Source organism: Solanum tuberosum, unplaced genomic scaffold (genome assembly GCF_000226075.1).
Source record: "Solanum tuberosum cultivar DM 1-3 516 R44 unplaced genomic scaffold, SolTub_3.0 scf00295, whole genome shotgun sequence".
Classification (NCBI taxonomy): Eukaryota; Viridiplantae; Streptophyta; class Magnoliopsida; order Solanales; family Solanaceae; genus Solanum; species Solanum tuberosum.
Window position 1 is genome coordinate 149,684 of NW_006239214.1, and position 9,653 is coordinate 159,336.

The window sequence follows — 9,653 nt, forward strand, 5'->3', positions numbered from 1 at the left end:
AACTAATTGGATATTGGTTGGCAAGTTTACCAACAAATTACATTTCGTTACTAATTTACCAACACATTTATATTTGGTTGGTAAATTTAGCAACACAATCTTGCCGTTGGTAAATGTTTGGTTAGTAATTCATTGGTAATATGTTAATAAATTATATAAACAATTTTTTTGTCATATTTACCAACCGATATATACTTCGTTGGTAATATTACCAACAAAAGGTGTGCGTTAGTAATATTTCAGTTGGTAATCCATTGATAGAATGTTGCTAAATTTGGCGCCATTTTTTCCCGCCGTATTTACCAACTAAAATACTTAGTTAGTAAGATTTTGGTTGGTAATTTGTTAGAATTTCGTTGTTAAGTTTTAAAATATAATTCAGTTAGAAATATGTTGGTAATTTGTTAGTAGAATACTAACCAACTTAAGTTGTTAGTAAAATCTGTTGGCAATTTGGATTTTTTTGTAGTACGATCTTATACATAAATGAAGAATGGTTCAGGTCTTAGATTAGAAAATATTGGGCTATTACAACATCAATCAAGCTCGGGTCAAAATTGCACCGTGGAACTTGTGCAAGAAATTATGAAATTGACTCCGTCAATGAATCCTAACCAGCTCAAGGAACTTGTGCCCCAAAAATGGACACAATCCTAACTCTAAGATGCGTCAAAACAGCCCACACCAAATAAGCTCAATAAGACCCAAAAAGAATCGAAAAAAATAAATTAAAAGTAAACTTACCGGTTAAATGCGAGAATAAAAATCCAATAGCAACAACTTTCAGTAATATCCACTGACCCCGCCCCCTTAAATTTGCGCTCACAAGGTTTCTAGAGTTGGAGAAATAAGTGAGAGATGAATGCTGAAATTGTTGAAACTACATATAACTATCAATCACTTACGCATCACAATTGTGGGGCCCATAGGATCACGGTTGTGATGGTCAATCTTTGATCGGATCCACAAACCTTTAATCACTATCGTAATGGTCATGGCTCACAATCGTGATGACCAGGGAAGTTGGCCTTGCAATCGCAGTGCCAAGCTTGCAATCCCGAAGGCCATTTTCATTGGCCTTCGCAAATGCGGCTCCAAGCACGCGAAATCGAAGAGCAATGCTGGGTGCACCAGCAAAGGCTGCATCATCTCAACTTGAAGTTGAGAAAATTCCCTGACGGAAGTTCGGGATTCTCTTGGAACCCGTGCACGTAAATAAATTATGCTACCCCACCAAAATTGACATTCCAAACTCAATGAAATTGACAAAAGAACCAAAAAAAAAGGTCATCTCAATGAAATGTTGACCAAGATCAACAGTCACACAAAATAACCAAAATAAGCATTTCACAAAACACCACAAAATTGTACTGATCACCTTGAGATTCGAACAAAAGGTCCTTCTAGACCAAACTCAATGTTCTGGAGCTAACAAAGCTGACAAAAATCTCATCCAAGCCCATTTACCAAGAATGTTGATCGAAGTCAACCCTTTGCTAAACTTTCCAACATCTCGCATAACCGTCCAACCTCACACCAAAAACCGTGGGATCCCACCAATCAATGCTACTAATTCAAAATGGGCATTCTGGAGTTAATGGAACTGACGGAAATCTTATACGACAACAAATTCTTTGAATGTCGACTAAAGTCAACTCTTCCAATATATAAGCTCCAAGGATCATCACATTTTGGGCCTAAGCAAAAAACTTTGCAAGCATAAATGGTCCATAACCCATGGATCTTCGCCAGTATCCATAAAAGTTCCCTTCTTGGTCACGATAGTTAAGTGAGTTCAATATTCTTCCCATGAAAGTTTTGTTATGATGAGTGGTAGTTTTAATAAGATCTTGCTGTCAACAATTCATTATTTGACAATCGACAAATGTGTATTAATTTTTGTCTATGAATATTACTCATAAGATTTTCACGATTTAAGTAATCTGAGATAATTATTCTTAATCAAAATTATTAACTACTTTATTTTTTTTATTGAATCTAATAAGTGCTTCAATTTATGTATATGGTTAAAAAAATATCTTTTTAAAAATTCGATAAGAATCAAAATATTCTGCGTAATGAAAAATCAATTTAATTATTTTTATTTGATTTTTGTATTTATAAATTGACTTAAATGATTTGATCATCTTTTAGAGAAAAACCAATTCAAAAACAACCCCGGCCTACTTAAAACCAACAAAAGTTACATACTTAATTAACATAATCATTTATTTTAAATATTCAAAAAAAGAGATGAATGATGAAAGGAGAAAGGAAAGGTTGGTTTACACCTTGAAGGTTTACAACTGCAACAAGTTATCCTAAAGTGGTGGACAATAATTCAAGGAACTTACGTAAATTTCACTAGTTTAGGAGTTAATTACTTAGATACACTAGTTTGCAATATTACATATTTTACCAAATTATGGTGCTTCCAGATACGTTCAGATATATGTATCTCACATACATAGGGTCAAATTTAAGTGTAATTTGTTTTAAGTGTAATCTCGCTCGCCTCCCTCTCCCATTTTGTTCGCCTCTCTCCCTATTTTTGTGTATCTAGTAGCAAAAATACATGTATCTAAGTGTAAGATACATAGAAAACTCTTAATTAGTGGTAAGATAAGTAATAGTTTAAAAGTATAGGTAATAATAGTATATCTAATTTTATATAGTTTTTCATAATTCAATCTCCAAAACTTTAGATAATATACAAGGCCATCCCTTATGAAACGATGGTCTACTAGGTGAAACTGACTAGGGAAGTCAATGGGACGGTTCAATTGATTATTTTTTAAAATTTATATTATCTCAATTTTTTGGGTATTTTACAATGTATAACCAAATTATAATTAGATTTTCAAAAATCATCCCAATAATATCGGTATCAATATGGTTCAGTTAATTTTTGGATTTTCTTAGTTTTAAAATATCACCTCAAAATATACTATTCTTAAAAAAATTCTTTCACAAATATGTTCTTGAAGAAGCACTTCAATTCTTCACCAAGAAGTCAAAAATGTCAAATCTTGTTGCAAAATTGTTTGATTTTAAACATTTAATAGGAGTGTTTGCATAGATTTCGTTGTATTGTTTGATAGAATATCTATTATAGTATCTTTTTAATTTTAAACCTTATTAATTAAAAGAGCATAGACCCAAAATCGTCCAATAACCAGAGGCCTAAGACCTAGGTTATATTTATATTTGAAAAATGTTATAAAATATATTTATATATATATTAAATTTAACACATTGTTAATGTATAAAGTATATTTACATACGCACGTAAAGTTATTCGGTTCGATTTGAAAATTTTTGTAATTTTTTCATATATTAAAAAGATCATTTCAATTGTTCGGAATAGTTATATAGTTAAATAAAAGTCCACAATTTTATTGAAAGAATAACATAAATCAGTTCGGTTCAGTTAGATTTGGTTCAATTAGAATAAATTCGATCAATTCGATTAGTTTTTCATATTTTTTTGACACCCCTAAAATTGACTATAAATCAATTGATAAAAGTAAATTAACCTTGGTTATCATCAGTACCAATTGAGTGGACAATAATTGTACAATACATGAATAAATACAAATCTAGGTTGCACTGCCTAGTCAAGTGAAAGAAGCACAGGGTGAGAATAATCAAGGCCAACAATGATGGAACAATCGAAAAAAAAAATCATGATTAAGTACCTATGGCTTCTATTTAATGGATGACAAGGGAGATCTAATATATGCACATGTAAGACAAATAGGGGTTACTGCTATTAACAAGGAAACGGACTTTGAATCTCAAAAACTAGGGGTGGCAATATCAAGTTCAACCCGTTCAATCTGATCCAACTCATTTAGGGTTGGGTTGATTATTGTCCCACCTATTTATTAGCTCAGTCTATATCAATCCAACTCATTTAAACCCCTTAAAAATTGGATTGTTATGTAATCCAAATTGATTTTGAGAAATCTTGTCAAAATATTATTAAAAACTTTATATATATATATGTTATATATAGTTATAATAAAGAAAAAATAAATTTATTAAGTACTAAAATCATATAAAATAGTAAATAAAGTTATTAAAACTTAGTAAAAATTGGGCGGGTTTGGTTATGACCCGTTACCTAACCCGTTTTGACCCAACTCATTTTGGCCCAAACAACTTAGGGTTGGGTTGGATTTTGACCTGTTTATTGTCTTGACCCATTTTGACCAGCCCAAATTTAACTCAACCCGTCCAATTGCCATCCCTATCAAAAACACATTAACAAATGTGAAAAATACGATGGAAAGTGAAGGAAATTGGATTTGTTACCCATGTGGATCAATTCGGATTCATATTAATAACAAATAATATATAATTGTTATAAATTTATTTATTAATAAAAGGGAAGAGACACAACTATTTGAAAAGTTGTCTCTTTAGAACTAGAGCCCGTTTAGATTGGCTTAAAAAAATAGTTTTTAAAAATAGTTTGTAAGTTAAAAATAAAAAGTTTAACTTAAATGACTTTTAAGTCAAAAAATAAAAAGGAAAAGACCTACTTTTGATTTTTAACTTATTTTAAGTTATTTTAAACTTATTTTAAATTACTTTTAACCTTAAACTTATTATTGCCAACTTATTTTAAGTCATTACAATATCGCATCATCATCAACTACTGATGCTCCTATAGTTCAACGTCTATTGATATAATTAAATTTTATAATATATATTATTTATTAAAAAGTAATATACTAATATATTAAAAAGTGAGTTAAAGAAAATATTAAATATTGATATAATTAAATTTTAACACGATGATTTGAATATAATATAAAAAGTCAATCCAAATAAATTAAAAACCATTCCATAAATGAAAACATAAAATAATAGTGTATAAAACATAACGTAAAATAAAATAAAATAAAGAATTTATTGTGTGAAGAATAATAATTTGAGGAATTTTATTGTGTTATTTTAATAATAAATAATAAAAAAATTTATTTTTTATTTTTACATAATATATTCTTTATTTTATTTTATAGGCTTAAATATTTTGGAATGAGCTAATATTCAGAATTTTAATAAATAACAAGGCACTTTTTACAACAAATAAAAGAATTAACAAATTAGTAAATAATTCAATTTAATTATATTGGGGTTAAGACTATCTTTAGACCAAAAGATGGAAGGAGGGGTATTTTTAAACCAAAAACAAAGGTGAAGATATTTTAGATCAAAAGGTAGAAAAAACACATTTTTGAGTCATTTTCAATAGATTAGGGATAGTCTTGGCCCTTTTCCCTTTATAAACTCAAAGAAAGCCTTAGCAAAGGGAGAAGAATGAGTAAATATCTCCAAAATGTGAAATTATTTGACAAAAAGCCCGTTTGTATTGACTGAAAAATAATTGTTTTTAAGTCAAAGATAAAAAGTCAAATTTAAATAATTTTTAAGTCAAAAAAATAAAAACTAGGGGAAGTCCTACTTTTGATTTTAATTTTTTAAAACTTATTTTAAGTTATTTTTAACTTTGTCAAACACTCTCAAAAGCTAAAAATGACTTAAAAGTAGGTTTGACCATCTTTCAAGCCAATTCAAACATGCTCAAAGTCACTCAACTTTAGTTTTGTATCAATAAAGTCACTCAAGTTATTAATTTTCTTTGATAAAGTCACTCAAGTTAAATTATTTTTTATACAAAATTACTATAACCAAAAGATAAAAGAGATAATTGCACAAACCACATTTCAAGTTTAGTTTTTTAGGGTGTGTTTGGTATGAAGGGAAATGTTTTCATGGAAAACAAGTGGATTTCTAACTTATTTTCTCATGTTTGGTTGGTGAATAGAAAATATTTTTAATGATTGGTTGGTGAATGAAAAATATTTCTTAGAAAATATCTTTTATTTTTGGCTTGAGACTAAAAAAATACTCTTTAGGAAAATAATTTTTGATTAGAGATCAACCTCGATAATTGATCTAGGATGTGACCCCGACAACCGATCTAGGAAAAGACCCGATGACCATTCCAAAATCCGACCCTGAGATTTGACGAGGAAAAAAAGAATTCAAAAATAATTTTTTATAATAAAAAAAAATTGACGGAGGGGGCGGGGGGAGTGGGTAAAAAATGAAAAAAAAACAAATTTGAAATATTTTCCAAAAATGATTTTTTCTTCATTTTTTTTACGGAGATGGCCTAGGTGGGGGTGGGGGTAGAGGGATGTGGGTTGGTTTGGGGTAGACATAAAAATATATTTGAAATTTAAAAAAAAGAAATAATTAAATTTTAAATTTTTTTTGAATGGGGAGGGTCGGGTATGGGGAATGGGTAGGGTAAGAAAAAAAATTAAAGGATGAAGTAGAGTTTTAGAAAATGTTTTCCTTAATTTTAGAAGGAAAGTCATTTTTTCCTTAAATTTGAGGAAAATGAGTTGATTTGAAAAATATTTTCCAAATATTTAAGCCAACAAAACATGGAAAAATTGAAAAATATTTTCCTCCCTACCAAACACACCGTTAATACTTACTTCCTTTGTAGTTTATACTATTATGTTTACCTATATTTTATTCTAGTATTAACTTTCTTTAACTTAATTAATATTAACTTAACTCCCCAAGCATTAAACATTAATGCAACTTGGCTCAAGTTTCGTGTCTTCAAGTAATTTTTCAATTTGGTCTTTGATTTCACGTATCAGGACACTACTTCTAGTTAAAGCCAACATTTATGTTTTAAACTGAGTTTTTTGAGGAAGTGAAAAGAAGTTTGAGAAAGAGTATAATGGAACTAAGTATTTTGCAAATGTTTCATTTTTTCATGAAGAAAGAGAGTATTATTTATTTTGAAAAAAGAGAAAGTTTGATTTCTAAACAAAATTATGAGTTCAGAGATATTTCAGAGTAGTCACCTATTTTAAGAGGATAGTTTGAGCAATTATCTCAAAATATAGAAAGAGTATGTTTTATACGTTTGAGCATGAGTATATGTAAATTATTGGGAGTAGTATTTAGCACCGATATGAGAATGAGTTCAGATAACTCAAAATCCTCATAAACCATGTATGCCAACATGGGTAAAGGATCATACTTTTTGGATAAATCCTTAGTGCCCTTAGGCACAACTTCATTGATCTGCTTAGTTGAGGTGTCCTATATCTCTACAGGGTATAGGAATGTTTTTCCAACATGGGCGAGACGATGTATCATCGTGTAGCTCTATTGATGGTTGTCGGTTAAAGAATCTCCTAATAGAGTTAAAGTGTATTTCATATAACACATATTATGTTAAGTTCAAAGATGAGAAAGTATTTTTGTAACGTTTTAAATGATTTAACTCCTTTATTTATTTACATTTAGCTTGAGTACATTATTATCTATTGTAGTCCTTTCATTAAGCTATTTAGCCTCGACTATATTACATATTCGTACATTCAATGAACTGATGTCATTTGACCTGCATTTTTTATGATGCAGATATTTGTGTTCAGGGTCATCAATAGGCGCTTTTTGGAGATCACTTTACACTTGAAATAGCTTGGCTGAGCCTCCTTGCATTCTGGAGGACTTCACATTTATTTTTTAGTCAATTGTCTTGAGAGATATTGTGGTTCTTGTCCCGACATCCATCTTGAGTAATAGAGGCTTCATATATAGATAGAGTTAAGGAGTCTCTCAGTATTTACTTTTTCTTGAGGGGTATTTGCAAACTATTATATGTATGTCGTTGAGTATTTTACAGACATTTGGAGTTGATTATTTACTTAAAGTTTAAATGTTCTAAAACTTGTTTCTAAGTTTATTATCGCTTAAGTAAGTCTTCCGCTAAGTAGTCAGCAAAACCAAGGGTTCACTTGGGGACCACCAATGGTTCTCGAGTGCGGCCACATCCAGGGTGTAGGCTTGAGGCCTGAAAATTTTGGTATCAGAGTCAGGTTTCAAGTGTCCTAGGATTTCTATGATGTTGTGTCCATAGGATCAATTTATGGTTGTAAGGCCCCACTTCTATAAATGAGGGACTACATACATTTAAGAACAATTTCCCTTCTTTCATACTCCAAATTGTGCAATAGAACTGTGTCATAGGGAATTATTCGAACTCGTGTGTTTCTCAGATCTATTCAACTACCCCTCATACTCAAGGTAGTTGAAAAGCAAAGCCCATATCCTTATCGATGAGTTACTCTAAGCAAAATAGTTTAGAAACTCATAGGACTGCAGAGGGGCTCGAGAAAAGCTTGTGAGTGAGCTTAAGTGTCTAGATTTGAATGAATGCACCCTTATTCATATAAATCGTGCTTTTGAGCTAAAAGCGAGATGTACTCTTAGATTCTCTTCTTTAAAAATATTGTTTCAAATGATTCCCTTTAAGATGGGGATTATGTTTTTCAATGCTTGGGTAGTATTTCTAGCCAAACACTAGTGTGATTTGAGATATTATAAGCCAGTAGTAGTAGAAGTTCCTAGATTTAAACGAATGCATGCAGAAGTATAGTAATATAAGAAAGGGAGATAGTGATGAGGTATATTATGTTATTGCAGTCATGCACCCACTAAGTTATTAATGAGGAGTTTTCCTTATGGGTAGACTAAGAAGTGATGAATTTGTGTATATTTCGTGATAGAAGGTAGAGTGATAGTTACTAGTCAGGATCAGTTAGAGTATACTGTAATCAGAAGGGGTTTATGTTGATGTGCCATTGTGTAAGTGAAAACCAAGTATAAATATTGAATAAAAGAGTAGAGTAGTCATAAGGTGATAAACCTAAGCTAGACTTATGATTTTTGAACGGAGAGCCCTATGGTATTAGGAGGGTTATAGAATTAATTAGGTAATGATGTATAGTGAAAAGGGTAAAAAGTACATGGGTTGAAGAAAAAAATGGCAGTAATTTGTAAATAGGTAGACTGAGAGATAAAGATTGACTACTTGGCATGAGATCTTAGTGGGTGAGTGTTTCTAAATCTTATCTAGTACTTGTAAGTTAGTATAGTAAGAGAGAAATTATATTGATATCCGTGATAAGTAATAGACACTAAGTTTGAATTTGAAGATTAGTGTCGTGATCAAAAGGATGGCAACATGAGGGTGATGATGTTAGTTCGAGATCTGATCTAGTAGGTTTGACATAAATTATGTTAGAAATTAAGGTGTTACTTTTTGATAAGTGTGAATGATAGGCATTATGACTTTTAGATGAGAGAAAGGGAGTGTGGCTAAGTAATTAGATTAGCAAGAGCATTAAGATGTGTACCAAAGATCGTATGTAGTTAGACAATGTTCTAATTTAACTTTATGAACTTTTTTATGTGTGCCTAGATAGTATAGTTGAGCTTTAAATGTGGGATAGGCTGATGTAAGCATTATTTGTTACCGTTAAGAGTTTTATCGAAGGGATCATATATAGTCAATGCGGGTAACGATATTATAGAAAACTTCAATAGGACCAGAAAGATGTTAAGAAAAGAATCTAAGAGATCATAGAAGGAATCTTAGTACTTGTATATGGAGAGTTCAGTAGCCATGAGATTAGCATTTCTTGAGTATTATAGTAAATTGAATATATACTTGTTTAGGAAAGATGGAATAGATCCATAGCTTTAAAGTATCAACTTCAGACCTAAGGGGGAGATGATAAGATGAGAAACCAAATCAAGTGTTGAGA